At 39.1% G+C, this 16324-nt stretch overlaps 1 protein-coding gene across 13 annotated transcripts in view; it reads left to right on the forward strand.

The window, feature by feature from the left end:
• Positions 1 to 16324, forward strand: part of RALGPS1 (Ral GEF with PH domain and SH3 binding motif 1) — a 120311-nt gene that overhangs the window by 64369 nt on the left and 39618 nt on the right. The window lies entirely within an intron of this gene.

Here is a 16324-nt window from a genome sequence, read left to right on the forward strand (position 1 = left end):
CGGCAGCGGCAAGCGCGGCCGCGTTACTCGGGGCAGCGCCGCTGCACTGCTTCCCGGGACATGCCTGTCGGGAAACGGCCAGCTCCCAGAAACGGAGGAAAATGAAATTGTCCAAATTCAAGCAAACTCTTAAAATGATCGAACGCAGGTTGAGAATCGGTAACGCGGCGGAACGCCGGCGCGTGTGTTCGGTCGTTGTTCGCCGTGCCCGGCGTGCGGGGGCTGGGGCCGCTGCCCGGCCTCGCTGTGCGGCTGCGGCGGGCCCACCCGCCCGCCAGGGTGTTTGAATTAACGTCGAATGTGTCTTTAAAGATGCATTTATAACTTGTTGGGAATCTTGCAAAGAAATTTTAAAAATTAAAAGTGAAACTTCATAGTATTCAAATGTATAAAAATGTAAAACAGTTTAGCTACTTTTTGTCAGCACTTTAGCAAACCGAACTTATTTCAGTCATTGTATCTCACAGTCATCTTTAGAAAGCAGTACCACATGGACATGATCTATTTGTTCATGGTTTTTCAGGCAGTTTTAAAGAACCTGGGTTTTGAAGAAATGGAGCAAACCAATACAAGGCCACTTAGATTAATCAAAGAGCAAATAAAGAGGTTTAAAGGTACTGGATTAAAATAAACTGTCCATGTTAAAATGTGGACAAGGAGCAGATATTTCCATTGTAAGAGTGAATGTCTACTGTGTCAGGAAAAAACCACATGGAAATGTATTACATGAGTAATTTGGTATGCCTTAGGCTTTTTAAGTTTCTTGCACCTCCGCTGTATGGCCTGGGACTCCTGCAGGGAATATTAGTGCCATTTATTAGTTACTGTTGTTATGTTACCACCATTTTCTAATTTAACTCAAAAAACTTACACCTTTCCATATTGAAAGAAAGGAGGCACAAAACCAGGCACTGAAGTCAGTTCAGCCCTATGGGGTAGTATAGTCTAGATACTTGGGGTTAAAGCAGTCCAAAAGCTTTTCCCATGCACTGGTTTGATACGGAAAAAGCTGGTTTAATTGAACCAGAATGTGATTCTACTCACTTTTGACAGATTTAGCAATAGGCCCATTAAATTTTCTTGCAGCTGGCATATGATTCACACTCCTTGATTATTGCCCAGGGGCCTTTTCAGCCACAACTGCCCAGGGGTGGGGGGGTGCAAGAGCGGAGTGAGTGGGCTGCCCGAGCCTTGCCCGAGGCACTGAGCAGGCTGTTCCTGCCCTGATCCGTTTCTCAGCTTCCTGACTACTAAGAGAGCTGGAAAGGTGATTCCCTACCTACATTATATTATTTGAGTATTCCATTTTCACTTTAAAATTAGTATTTTAAGATTCTTTGCTTTTGTAGAAAAATACAGGTTTCTGACTTGTGTTGTGCTCCAGAGCACCAAAGTCCTTGGAAGTACAAGATTTCCCAAGGATAAAGTTATTTGTTTAGGACTGTATTCATAAGTTACCCATAATCTCTTTTAAGCTCTTTAACACATGCTTAAGTTCCATCGATTTTAAGGCACTTATATGCCTAAAAATTTTACCCAGTGAAGGAGACTAGAGACTTACCTTGTGGTGTGTTTTTTAGTCATCAATGTTCTCTTACAGATAATGGTGTCATAAATAAAAATATTCAAGACATCAAAAAATAGCCAAACCCTATTTCTTTGCTCATCCGCTCTTCTGAATAAGAAGCAGCATACTCTTCCACAGATCAACTTTCTGATTAAGTGCTGAATGCTTTTTTGCCTTTTTAAAGCTAAATGGCCCGTTCCTGGAATTTTTTGAGTATGGGTCACTCCAAACTGTGCATGACAAAGCTGCTCTGTTTCTTCTGTCTCTTGCAGTTTTGTCTATTGTGAAAAATGAAGTTGTGCCAACTTGATAGGTGACAGGCAGCTTTTATTTGGATGTGCTAGGCGTTCGTAGTATATCTATTGTTTGGGTAAGGCTAGGTGTTTGCCCTTTGGAAAGGACTGAAGAGAAAAATGGGATTAGCCTTTGTGCAGGCATTCTGCTTGGACCAAACGGCAATGCCTTTTCCTTGGATTTGTAGTACTGTGGAGTTCATTGCTTTTGTTAAAGACTTTAGGCTGAGTGACATGTTTTTCAAAACATTTTGTAATTGTTCCATTTGCTTTTCATACTGAGAATCTCAAAGATCAGCTTATGTTTTAATCCATGGTTGGAGAATTAACAGATCCTCCTAATAGTAGGATACTAATAGGCAGTTATTTCTGGCTGTGAAAGCTGACAGTTGTCTTCACCAGAGTAATTCAGTCAGGAAGGAGTGGTCTGGTGTTAGACTTGGCTTTGAGAAACAGTGAAAATACTGTAAACCAGCTGGTCCTAGAAGTTAACTTTGACTCAGTGATTGGAAGCTCAAGGTGAACAAAATAGATAGAAACGGACCAATCTTACAAAGGCAAACTTGAAGAAATCAAGCTGGTGGGTTTTTCACATAGTGTGCTGTTCGGTTGCTGAATTCGTTTTGCCACAAGATCTTTTGAAACCAAAAGTAATTTAAAAAAAAAGTGTGTGTGTAGGAATAGCAGGAAAAAGAAAAAGTGAACAGACAGATTCTGAGAAGAAACATTGTAAAGAAAAAATACCACCCAGACTTAAACACAAAAGTGTTTATACAAGATCTATCTCAGGAAGCCCCTAAACCACAGCTCACTGCTGACAGGAAGCTACATCTGGAAAACAACTCTTGTACCTTTGCCTTTTCCCTATATTTCTTTTCGAAGCATTCTCTGCTTTCTGACACTGGATAACATATGTTTTAAAATGTTGAAGTGAATCAGTATTACAAATATTTAATCTTCTGTAATATACTTTTCCTGACTCATGGGAAAAGCGTTAGGAAATAGTTGGGGTTGGGGCTGGGGGGGAGGGCAATACTCTTGAGAAATTCTGATTTGTTCAGAGTGAAAGCTTTGCTAGGAAGCTTCAGACAGCTTCAGAATTTTTTTTTACTGTTTTAGTGGCTAAAAGAATGATTTGCACCAGTCAGAAGTGATTTTAGGTGTAAATTCCTGAATATAATTCTAGGTGAATTACTGGTAACTTTTCCTTTCATGCACTGGTATCTTATTTTGAAAGTTGCTTGGTTTATACTGCACTGACTTGTCTGGTTTTCTATATTAGGCTTCATTGCTACAGTGATGAAGGTGGAATGACTAATTGCAGTCATCCATTAGGGTGATTATTCAGGAAACACCACAGGATTGTTTCCTTCTCTTAGTTTCGGGGTGACTAAGTATGAAGCAGTGATAATATTTTATTTCTTTCATTAAGCATAGACCAGAGGAATGGCGGAAAATGAGTTTGTTGAGTTAAACAGGTTTCTTTAGCGTTATGGGTAATAGTGACTTTCTGAGAACTCTCAGATGTTTACAGACACTCTTGAGTGGCCTTCGGGATTAGTAGCCCTGCTTCTGAAAGATTTTCCTTTGAGGTCACCAGGTTGACCTTTGAGGTGCTTGTGTGAAGAAGAGTAAAACTTTATAATGATCAGTGGCAGTCTTTGCATGAGACACAACATGATGGCAGGCTGCTCAGTTGAGGATTTCATCTATCAAAAGGCAAGAAAGAATTTATTTCAGGAATTTTGTGTTTTCTGTGAAGCGCTTTAAACCAGCTGTCAAACTGGAGAGTCAGTTCATTGAAATTGTGTTGCTTTCATTTCCTTTAAAACTTGTGAATTTGTAACCATGCTGAAATGTCACTGTACAAGCACTAGTATTTCCAGCTGTCTCTGCCAAGTGTTAGTAGAAAATGCTTGTCATATCGAGTCACTGTTACATTCTTTGTATTTCTAACAGGACTGATGTTACCCATTAGTTTAGTTTAAAGTCTCTTTGGAGAACAGGACTCCATGCAAATAAATGCTGCCATGATAGACCTGATAAACCATGGCAAGGTTAATGAAGCTTGAAAGGACTATTTTTTTTCCTTTATTTCTAGGAAAAAAAAATATCAAAACTGTATAGGAAAATGTTAAGTAAGAAAAATGAAGTGCAATTTAATGGTTTAAGTTAGCAGAGTGCTCTGCCTAAGGTAAATGTTTCAGCGTTGAACTGTTGATTAAATAAGCAAATTACAGTTACCCTTCTGATTAGCAAATGAAGCTCAGGAAAAGAAAAACTTCCATTCAGAACTACTCAGTGAATTTAAACTCAATTCACAAATAGTTGAGAAAAGACTAAAACCACATTTTTTACTAATTTACTATTTGGTGAAAAGTAATTAACTCCAAGCTTACTCTTTCTTAATTAACGGTTGTTAATATTTAAGAGAATTTAAGAGTTAGATTGAACAGCTTGAGACACGTTTACTTGAGTTGTGCTTTGGTTTTGTTCTTAATGTTTGTGCTTATGACTCAGGCCACAAAATAGATATGATTGGGAAAGAAAAATGTAAGCATTATACAGTCACCTTTATGGCTAGAGCCATAATAAGGAACAGGCCATTGTCAGACACTTGGACCAGGGAAAAGATTTGATGCTTTTTAAGCTCATCCAAGAACTAGAATGCTCACAGCTTCCAGTTTACCAGCTTTCTCAGAGAAAACTTCAGTGAAAAAAGTATTTTTTTTCTGCTTTATATGTCCACTGAATCTTTAGTAACCTGCCTTATGTTTATTTTCCTTTCTTCTGTATATTTAATGTAATCTTGGACTTCTAACATAACGCTGCAGTATAGTGTCTAGTATAAGATACTTTTGAATTAGTATCAGACTAATTTGATTAATTAATCCATTAATCCATTAATGGATTCGTTAGTATCAGACTAATTAAAGATCTGCATTTCAGAAAGTACAGAGGTATGCAGGTTGTTAGGGTAGAGTGAATGAGCAAAAGCGTGCTGTAATAAGGAAGCAAGCTATTATATGGTATGGTAAGGATTTTTGTGTTTTAACTGAGAATCTTTCGATAATAGAGTTTTCTAAAGACTGATTTACTTATTAAAATAATTATAGAGGTAATGAGATGAGAAAACAGCGCTTGTAGTAATAGCTGTATGAGACAGATGTGGGCTTCAGGCTTAAATATCACATGGCTGTATGTATATTGCCTCATTTCTCATAGCTGTCATCAATGGGACGAGTCTAACTCAGGAACTAAGTCAGGTCTAGATACATGATACACTTTATGTGGCCATAGTAAGACCAGAAACAATTTGATGAATCCCTCAAGTGAGTAGCTCAAGGGAGCTGTCTTGGTAAGATGTATTGTTATTGATATAATGCATCTTTTTTGTTTATGTAAGTCGCTGTTAAATGTTGGTACTCATTGATACTGATTACAGCTTTTCCATAACAAAACACATGCACTTTGTTACAACATGCGTATTTCTTGTTCTCTGACTCCAAAGGCTGTGAGGGAAGTTTAGTGTAGTGTGGGATTGGGTTTTGACTAACCTAGACCTCTGGAGTGAAAGGGGCAGACTAGGACTTAATTTCCTACTTAGATTCTTTTTAGTGCTGTTTCTGTAAATGTTGTGAAAAGAATTTTGATGCACACATCAAAAGTAAAATTAATTTCACTGTGTCAAGAAAGAATATGTTCTTATACTGTGCCGCTAATTTGTTCATCTGTGCTGAAATGATTCCCCACAGCATACTTATGTTTTACCTAAATACACATTTTGCAAGTAGCATTTTTCACCCTCATATTATTGTAAAAAGCACAGTATTTAGTAAGGGCATAAACTGCTAAAATACCTGTCACAGGTAGTTTTCTTCGTCTAGGCGTCTGCCCGCAAGCATGCAGTACAGTGTGCAGGGCAGTTCCGTAGCCACATGAGGAGTTACAGGGGGTCGGAAGAAGGTCCCGTAGGAAATGGGGACCTGTAGGTGGGCTGGCTGCGGGGCTGGCCCTGGCGCTGGAGCAGGCTGCTCAAGACCTTGGCCAGCTGAGCGCTGTAGGCCTCCAGAGACAGGGATTCACAGCCTTTCCGGGCAGCAGCGTAGTGCTTGACCCCTCTGAAAGGATTTTTTGGGGGTGGTCGGATTTTGGTTTTGTGTGTGTGTGTGTTTGTTTTCCCTGTTCAAATTGGAATTTCCATTGCTGCAGCTTCTGTCAGTTGTTTCTTGTCCTGTCATGGCGCATCTCTGAGAAAAAGTTGTCTCTCTGCAGCTCCCCGCCACTCCATTTTGTTAGGGAAATGGCCACAGTCACCCTCTGCCACTGACCCTGTCACTTCTTCGGGCCACACCAGCCCAGCTTCTTAGGCCTGTCCTCGTCTGCCCAGTGCTGCCGCTCGCCCGCCTTGACGTGGTCCTCCGCTGGCCTCACTCCAGTGTAACGCCCAGCCGGTGCAGGGCTGCAGCAGGGCTGTGCTGTGGTGTTCCAGAGGCAGCCTCACTACTGCTGAGTAGATAAAAACACGCCTTATCTTCACAATTCTTTTGAAAACAAGCTGTATGCTGTTGGGTTGCCACCCCTGTGCATGCCATAACGTTGCATGTTATAAGAAGGCATGCTACTAAGCAACATTTCCTGCAAACTGTGTGTCACAATCTACCTTAAAAATAAAGTTAAATTTGTAATGTTGCTTTCTTAAAAGTTGAAGATGGCTGGAGAGTTACTTTTTTCCATGTAGGTCACAGGCATATCTAAACAGTCGAAGCATTCAGGCTAGCACCTAAGACTTAAATAGGTGGTGCCGCTTCTGAGAAGGCAGCATGATATGAACGCTTTCTTTTTTTCTGGAGCTGGTGATCATTGTTTCTTGTTTTGGGTACAGAAGAAGCCAAAAGAAACAGGGCAGTATAGGAGATGCTTTTGGCAGAGGGTGGCGGAGGCAGTTGTATCAGTGCTGGAATTTTGGTTTGATTTTTGTTGAATGAATACTTGATTTTGAAGATGCTCATGCCTTTCAAGGGATGTGTTAAGGAACAATGTAGTTGCTCATTCTATCCTATTGTTGAAGCTGTTGCTTGTGAGTGGAACTGCTTTTGTACTCAGGCACATAGTACGGTAATGACAGTGTTGTTTCCATTACTGTTTTTATCCATTTTTAAAAAATGTATTTGCCATAACTGTGTCAGTTGGAACAAATCTTTTAATACTTTGTGGAAATACTGTCTTTTTTAAAATACAGTTATAAACTTTTTGGATCGTGTTCTGACAGAGGTAACAGACTACAAATATTTTTACTTTTTTGTTACTAATTCTACCTAATAACATTTCTTGTTTGCCATGAAGTAAAATAATTTTCAGAATGTTCACTGCAGTTGCTTGTGATTTTCTGTTTAATTAATGGATGTGGAGTTGTATACTCGAGTTATGCTATGCGTCAGTGTTACAGTGACACAGCTTTTGAACCCATGAAGTACCTTTGCCTCAAAGATCCCTAAGTTTTTTTCAGGTGAATGCTGTCTGCACTGAAAACTTACTGAAGTAGTTATTCCAGTGAATGTCTCAATTTGGATGTGATCATTCTTGAGGAATGCTGGGCCTGTAATAGGCTATCTGTTCCAGAGTAAATATTCCAAAATAGTTTGTCTGTGCTTTCCAGGTATAGACAAGCCCAGAGTGCTAATGTGGCACTCCAGCACTGTTTTCTTGTTCTCAAACAGAAAAGAGAGGAATTGTTGTTCGTATAGTAAGCATATGCGTGATTATTGCTATGAGAAGAAGTTAGTTTGATCCAATTAAGAAATTACATATAATCTACAAACAGCCCGGTACAGAACATCTTTGGGATTTTGGTTGATATATTGCCATTCCAAGTAAGAAAATACTGCAGGCTTGCATTTATGCTTACTGCAGTTTTTTGCTCAGCATAAGATGTAATGCTATTTCAGGTACAATGTTGGTGTTGATTATCTCTAATTAAAATAATTAACACATTCTTCCTTATTCGCCAGACTAGCTTTAGAACATATTTAAATGTGTATCCTACCTACTTCAAATTTTAATTTCATTAGTTGATGTTGCTGAGGTTGATTGAGCCAAAATAACGTGCTCTCTCTACCCACACATTTTTATAAGGTCAGTTTTGCTTATATCTCATGATAAAAGAGATTGCTTAAAGTACTTTATTCACAGTTAAAATCAGTGTCTGTTGTCTGCTTGTACATGCATAGCTTTGCTGTAACAAATTAGTCCCTATAACTGCTGTACTCCAGACTGTCCTACAATAATAGATGTATAGGCAGAAGCTAGCACATTTATCACATTTATCATAGAGTAAATAGCGTCATGGCTGGAAGGGACCTCTGGAGGTCATCTGGTCCAATGTTCTGTTGAAAGGAGGGCTGTAGGTTAGGTTATCCAGGGTCCTAACAAGCCAAATCTTGAATATTTCAAACAAGGAAGTTTTACTCCTCCTCTGGGAAACCTCTTTCAATGCTTAGATGTTTGCACACTGAAGAATTTTTGCTTATAAATTGCAGACAGAATTTCCCCCATTGCCTCTTGTCCGGTTGCTGTGTGTCACTGAGGAGAGTATTTCCATCTTCTCTGTAACTGCCCTTTAGGTACTGGCAGCCTGGCTAGATTCCCGTTCTGCACCTTCACTTCTCTGGGCTGAGCAAACCCAGCGCCTTTCACCTTTCTTCCTATGACAAGTTTTCCAACCCTGTAGTCCTCTTGGTGACCATCCATGGTAATTGTTTAATGTCTCTTGAGACATTTTGTCCTGAATACATACCTGTGTGGTAACATAAACGATAAATAAAATAACTACAGAAGTGAGTATTTTGATTTAGTTCAATCCATGTTTTAGTGTTTGTAGTATTAGTGTGGATTCTGCCAAGCAGCTTTGCTGTTTTAACAAGAAAATGTAGACAGAAGCTATACTTTAAATCCTTGCCCACAAAGCCCCACTGGGGAACAGTTTTGAGATTCTGATTTAAATATATGTATGCAAATCTGCATCTGTCTTTCTATTGGAAGTGTAAATAATAGTTCTCCAGTCTATCAAGAGCTGAAAAGTTAAATTAATTGTGTAGCATACAGTTTCAATGTAAAACAGTTGTAGTCCATATTTTCATGTCAGGCTATTTCTGGCAACTCTCACTGTAGCAACCATCATTAAAATGCTTTAAAGCAATTTAAATAATCATTTTAAGCTCCAGTGAATATATTTGTAACTTATTTAAGATAGGCATCTATTTTGAAAGTTTGCATTTTTCCTTGAATGAGAATTTGTATAAGGAAAATTCTCTTACTGATGTGCTTTTAAAATACTTCTCAGTACTGTCTTTGAAAGACAGAAGTCATGTAGTTTGAAGCCATTATTGTTTTCCCTTTGACGTAGGTAAACGTTCACAAAACAACAACAAAGAAGAGACTGGAAAATACAGAAAATGTATCTTTCAATTCATTCCTGTGTTGAAGAAATAACGTTCCAGAAAGCAATCATATTAGCTACCTCCCCTCTTAGCAACCCCCTCTTACCTCCCCCTACTAGCAACATCACTGCAGGATTGATTTTACGTGTGCGTTTGGAAAAAAGCTATTGAGGTGAGTATTCACACTCGCATTAGACTGATGATATGCAAGGGGAGATGCCAGAGAATGGCAAGAACAGCTGTTAGGGAATTCAGAGCTATGTAAGTAAAAATTATACAAATCCTTTTAACTGAGAATTTTTTTTGTCTTTTTGACCTGCCTCATTATAGTTCTGCATCTGTGTGCGTGTGTGATGCTGTGTTCTGGCTAGCCGGCATCAGACAGAAGCGATAAACCGGGTCCTAATCCCACCTTTACTTTCCTGGGAGTGATCCCATTCACTTGGCCACTCTGCCAGCAGCGTGCATTACAAATCACATATTGTTGCCTTGGCAAAGATTTGTCTTAGGTTGTTTTTAGAGTACTCCAAGTCCTACCAAGGTTAACCAGTATATACATTTTGGTTTTGTAGAAAAATTTTCCAGCCCTTAGTCCATGGAAAATATCCAGTCGTCTCGAAACCAATGATACCACAAAACCGTTGGCTTTTCTGACTATGACCTAATCTCCTAAGAATGGTGTCTCTGGTTTTACAGACTGCTGACTGTAGTGATTTGGACTTTTTACCACTGAGTTAATTGATAAGTTGCTTTCTCTCTGTCCTCTCCTTTATTTAGTATGATACAACCACACTACTGTATGTGGGAAAAGGCTTTCATAAATACAGCTGACTACAGACTGGAAACATTTTTGTCTCTTCTGGTTTTCCTATCAAACCAGTGTCATTATTCAACTTTTGGGGAGAAAAAAGGGAAAATAATTATTTTCCATAGGTTCCCTTGTGTTACGCGTGCCAGTTACTGTGTGTCTTGTAGTCACTGCTTCCTGTACAAAAAGAATGCTGTATGGTACACTGCAACATGTGTGCGTTCAGGGGCTTCTGAGTTGGAAATATCTTTAGGAAGTGTACGTGATGATAAGTAGGGAACCAAACTTCTGTTTTTCTCCTCTTATAGCATGCGTTTGTGGTTGTCACAGCAACAGTACAATTTACTAAACAAATATGGAAGATTATTATAGTACTTGATCAAAATGTTAAGAATAACAAATTGAAGTCCCCAGGCTAATCTGATATACTTCCCCAAAAGCTAATTATTCTTCGTTGTAAAGTAGTGAATGTCTGACTGACAAAAATACTGTACAGCAGCTGTTTCCGAACTTACTTGCATAAACATTTTAAAAAAACCCAAAAACCCAAACCCAAAACCCAAAAAAGAGGATGCAGCTGAGAATGATGCAAGTTTTTAGTCTTTATCTGCACTGTTTTCTTATGATCTGTGTGTATTTGTGAGACAGTTTTAGGTACTGTTATGTTTTGGATTACACCTTGTGCCTGCAAATTGTTGTGAATCCCCAAAAGAGATTTGAAATTCTGAATTGTTAAGAACAAATGTTGCTGCGCCTTGTGCAAGCTGCACATCATTACATATTTTCTAGAAGGTATTTAAACCCCGCTTTTCTTATGTCTTCTTGGTAATAATATTTATTTTCATGAGATCTTTCTGACAGGAAAGTGCTTGCTGTCTCTCACTGAACTCGTGGAAAATAGAGGATAAAATAACTTGCCCAGGTCAAAGAAATCTGTGAGAGAACAGTACGTTTGAATCCAGATTTTCTGACTTCCAGGGACATGCCTTAGAAAATGCATTTCCATTTCTTTCTGCCACTGCAGTTTAAAGTAACACCAACCCAGCTTTTCTCATTGGTATAACTTTGTACATGTGCTTTACTAGACTGAAACTATTTTGTGTTTCAGAGCATGTTACATCAGTCTTTCTTAATGAGGAACAAATCACACACCATAGCTACTGGTGAAAATTTTAAAGCTTGTATGTTTGATGTGAGGTTCATCAGAATTGGGTGAAGCTGAATAACCCCTGGCTTAGGTTTATATTTCTTAAGATGATGTTGTTAGTACCCATCAACTCCAAAGTCTGCTTATTTATTATCTGCCTCAGTGCTGTTGGCTCTTTCTCAGAAGCCTTGAGTATTGAATAAAGAAATAATAGGAGAAGCCTAACTGAATTGACACAAATATACAGACTTAGGTTTGCATCCTGCTGAACGTGCAGTTCTCCATAAATACTTTTTGAATAAAATGTAGCCTTGGAAGTTGTTGTCTGGTGGATGGAGTGCTCAAAATGCATGATCTGGGTGTTAATGACTACTACATTTCAAGGTCACTTTCTTGGTTTACTTTGACCTCCTAATCTTTAAACTGTTAGTAATATTACTGCTTTTTTTTGAGCTCTTCAATAAAAAATTAAGAGCTAGCTATTATAGTTCTTTTGGCAATTGCAAAATAATCGATCCCCTTGACACAGTGTGATTTCCATTGATAAATTTAGTTCTGGATTACTTGCCCATGCTTTTCCTTAGTCTGTGTTATTATTTCCTGATACCATAAACTAATGAATACTGTGTTGTTGGCATACAATGATCCAGCTGCAAAATTAGTTCTAATAACAATGGAGAAAAGCAGTATCACTGGAAAATGTTTTGCCTGTAGAAGCAACTGCCCATGAGCTCACCCTCTGGAAAATATCCTGATGGCTTCACATCTTAGAGAGCTTTTTTCAGTGCACAGTAGCACAAATGTAAGCCAAGGTTTGAAAAGCTAGTGCTGTGTGTTTTCTTTGGCATATGGCTATCCTGAGCCTTTCCTTTGAGAAGCAGATCTTAAAGTCTTTTGCCGAAATGAGTAATTTTGTGATTCCTCTTGAGCAAAATAAACTGATTCTCATCTATTCCTATTACCACGTCATATATATAGAAGAGTTCATAATGCCACTGCCCAGGTGAAGGCTGATAACACTGAAAAAAAAAATCATAAAAACCTAATCATCCTTCTTGATTTAAAAGGACAGAGGGAGAGAAACACCGTTGCAAAGGTGTAGCTTGATGTGTATTTACAAAGGTTATGTTCTGTTATATGCCAGCATTCATTAATTAAGCATTCAGTTTAATTTTTTATTGGCATCCATCAGTTTTGTTTCTTTCTTCCTGCATCCCACTACCCACAAAAAGCCCATTTCCTTGCACTTTTATTTGGAATTGACAAGAGCTATGCTAACCCACACACCCCCATCCATTTTGTTGCTTGTGTATCTCATCGGTCCTCATCCATATATTGTCCTGGAAGATTTACTGTTTGTCTGGAAGAAATGCCTATGACTACTGATACAGATGGGAAGGGTGTTTACATCCTTGATATCAATGAGAATATCTGCAAACTTGCTCAAAATAGCCAGAATCTAGTCTTGAACGAGGCTGCCTTGAGGCATATTGCAGCATAGAGGCTCTGAGCAAATAGAATTTTTTAGAGTCTTTAACTACATTTTGATGTGCCGCTTGATAAGAGGGGACAGTGAAGAGCAGCAATGTGAATTCGAAATCTAGGTAAGATCTCCAGGTCATGGAGAAATCTTGGGTGGTTCAGTCTGGTTTTACTCGGCATTGGACTGCTACAGAGCCATCCTCGTACTGGGGAAATCAGGGTTCATTCTTTCATTCTGGTGTGTGGGGTGCCTGGTCTGCGCTGGCAGCGTGTAGGAGTTAGTAACTTGTGTGTTGGGTGACAGCTGAAGCGGCCCCAGTATGGTTGGGCCCTTTGCAACAGGTAAGTTCAGAGGAGCTGAAAGTAAGGGTTGGTCTTTGGGTGGTTGTTGTTCATCCCCTAAAATCTGAGACTGGGATGTGGAAAGTTAATAGAGCTGTACTCAAAGCATACACAGAAAGCAAACTCAGTCACTCCCTCTTCCTTCAAATATCACCCATCTTTTGGCTTGGGATATTATTGTAGCTGAGAGAAGCAGCAGCATATCAGCATACTTAATCCATGGGTCCAGAACCCCAAACTACTAGTGCAGATTACAAAAATGGAGGCTGTTTTTGTTAGAAAACAGAACAAATAACAGAGTTACGCAAAATAGACGTAACTTCTAATGATACGCAGTTCTGTCTCTCTAGAGATGGAAATGAGGAAAAATTCAGGATGGCTTTTAGTAAGTACTTTCGGGGGAGAAAGCAGTAAATGCCCCAAGTTGCTCTTCAGCTAAAAGCATTAAGATAGTCTGAGGCAGAGGACCCTTGTCTTTATAATCTGTACGCATAGCTATGAGAGAGAGAGATTGCTTCTTCAAGAGAGAGCATTTTTAATACGGGAAGACAATTTTTAAAGGACTGGTCTGGGCTAGTGAAGGAAGTTAAACTAGACTGTAAAACTTGACCTGATTTCTAAGTATCTTTTTTCTTTGTTTTCACTCCAGTGTGTCTGGAATTTCCGTTTTGCTTATATGTTGTTAATCCAACTCTATTCCACTTCTTTACAAGGACCAAACATCCTGTTTGGTTTTGGTGGGTTTATCAAATTGCCTTTGAACACTGCAGCACCCTCTGTGCTACCTACCTACCATGTCAGTGGGTCTGAAAGGTTCATTCCTGGTCCAGATGCACAGGTTGGAGGCAGGTCGAGGGACAGCTCAGTCATGGGCTCGTGGTTTCCTAGCAAAGCGTTCACAGCTCAGAATGAACAGTTTGTTCTTGCTTGTCGCTGCTTCTGGGTCCGTTTCGTGATTTTTCAGTGCCAGTTCACATCATTTCTTCACCTATTCCTCCCTAAGCAGTAGGATTTTCCAGAATGCATAAATGAATGGGCTAAAAACTATAAAGACATTAGGTACGCACTTGCAGCCTGGCTAAGCTGGACATAACCCAGTGTCACCCAGTGAGCCACTTATTTGTCAAGGTGGTGGAGAGCTGAAGAAGCAGATACATAGCAGGCACAGCTCTAGTGAGAAGTCTTGCAAGAGATTTCCTCAGTCTCGGAGCAGAAACATTAATGGAGATCTTCCAGACAGCACTTCAGATACGCAAAATTCCATGGCAAGACTGAATCTTAGCTATAAAACTTAGGTGATAGTGAAGTATGGGGTATACTGAACATGTGAATGAGGTTTTGCTCATGCATATACTCAGTACTTATTAAAATCTAACAAAACTGCCAGGCCTGTCTTTTTTTTCCATAAGCTGTAAAGAAGAAAACCTTTGGAAGCCACATGACTTTTCTTAAATTTGCTAGACTGTTGCTGGTGGTCTGTAACTTATAGCTCTACATGATAGTAATGAGACATTACTAGAGAACACATAAGAACATTTTCTTTTCAGGAAAGTATTTCTGTTTTCCCAGATGGAAATCTTATTTCCAGTGTTTTGTTTTATTTTGGTTTTATCTGAGTAAGTTTGAGGCATACTTACTACCAGGAGAAAATAACTTGTTTTCACTGCACAAACTTACTACACTTCCAGAGATCTGATTATTATCAGTAACTAATATAAGCTTACTGTAATTCTCTCAGGAGTGTGTTGCTTAGGTGTGCTGTATGCATTTCATCATAGTGGCTTTCCTTCCCTTTTAAAAAATTGCAGTTGACTAGCATAGTTGCATTTCCTGTTGGTTTAATAGCTGGATTTTATTGAGAAAATTCACTGTTCTAAAGCTAGGAGAGTGAAAGTGAGCCAGCTAGCTATTTTCCTGAAACTAAGAGTGTTTTTCTGAAGGCAGGGCAAGAAAACATGGGGCGGAGCCAGAGTCGTTAATTATAAACATGCTCAAAAAGCACTGTGGAAAATCTAATGTGGAAATATGGTAGATTTTTATGCTGCACAAGTTATTTTCCTGCTCAAAAGAATGTTCCTTCGTTATGCAACAAAGAAGCACTGACTTCCCTGCACAGCTCATAGAATAGTTTAGGAATACATTAAATCAAAGTCTGCCTTTTAGCTGACCCTAGACGTTTGAGCAGCCCTAATTTAAAGAAAATCAGACTGAGATTAATATTCTTGATACACTCTAGCAATAGCTGCAGTATCCCTGAATGGAACACGTACAGTGATTTCTATTCAGTCTGTCTGAATACAGTGTTCACAGCAGGCTCAGTACATCTTGTACAGCATTTTCTCTCTGCATTCATAAAGGGTTTCCCTTCCAGGACCACTGAGGTCAGTGAGAGTTTCATGAATGACATCGGAGGCTAGGAGATTATGTTGTTTGCTTTTTAACTAAATCACAGAGCCAAAAAATAGTAGCATTTAACTAGGCAAAGATGCACATGATGCTTGCTTTTTCTACTGCATGTCATTTTATAGTGATTTTTCTGAATACTGACTTACGAAAAGTGTTTAATCTGTATATCATTAATGCTTTCAAAAGATACTGCATTTACTAACCCTCCTTCTCAAGCCTGGAAATAGGAATTATATTGTCCAAGGAAAGTATTTAGGATTTACACATTAGGAGCTTCAGGCTGGCTTCAGCAGAGGTGGAAGAGCAAATAGCACAGGAATGTCAAGTTTCTGAGACTTCTTGGCAATCGAGTACTGGTAATGCAAGTCCCAGGACTTGGACAATCTGTAATACCTTGCAGTCTGAGCAAAATATGCTTACACAAAAATCTTTTCTCTAATGGGTATTTTATTCTGGGGTGCTCACTAACTTAAGATGAACTAAAAACATCTTTTTAATCTATTTTCTGAACTGGAGTAACAACTATAAACTTGCAATGCTTTTGTACTCAGCACTTTTATAAATGGTAAAAAGGTGTTCCTGAAAAGCTGTGGTTGTTTTTGGAAAGGATAAAATGTGTCAGGTTCCATCCTCCCTGCAGAGCCTCATGGCAGATGCTGTGTCTGAGACTGTCCTGCCCATTTCTGTGAGCTGCACTGAAATGCTGCGCTGCTCCTGCGAGTCACAGCACAGTTCTCCTACAGAACTGACATTTTATCTTGTGTTCCTGAGGAATTTCTTGGTTGACACAACAGTGAACGATCGAAGATACTGGTAGCGCTGTGCTCTTATGCCAGCAAA

The sequence above is a fragment of the Falco peregrinus genome, chromosome 1, assembly GCF_023634155.1.
Source record: "Falco peregrinus isolate bFalPer1 chromosome 1, bFalPer1.pri, whole genome shotgun sequence".
Lineage (NCBI taxonomy): Eukaryota > Metazoa > Chordata > Aves > Falconiformes > Falconidae > Falco > Falco peregrinus.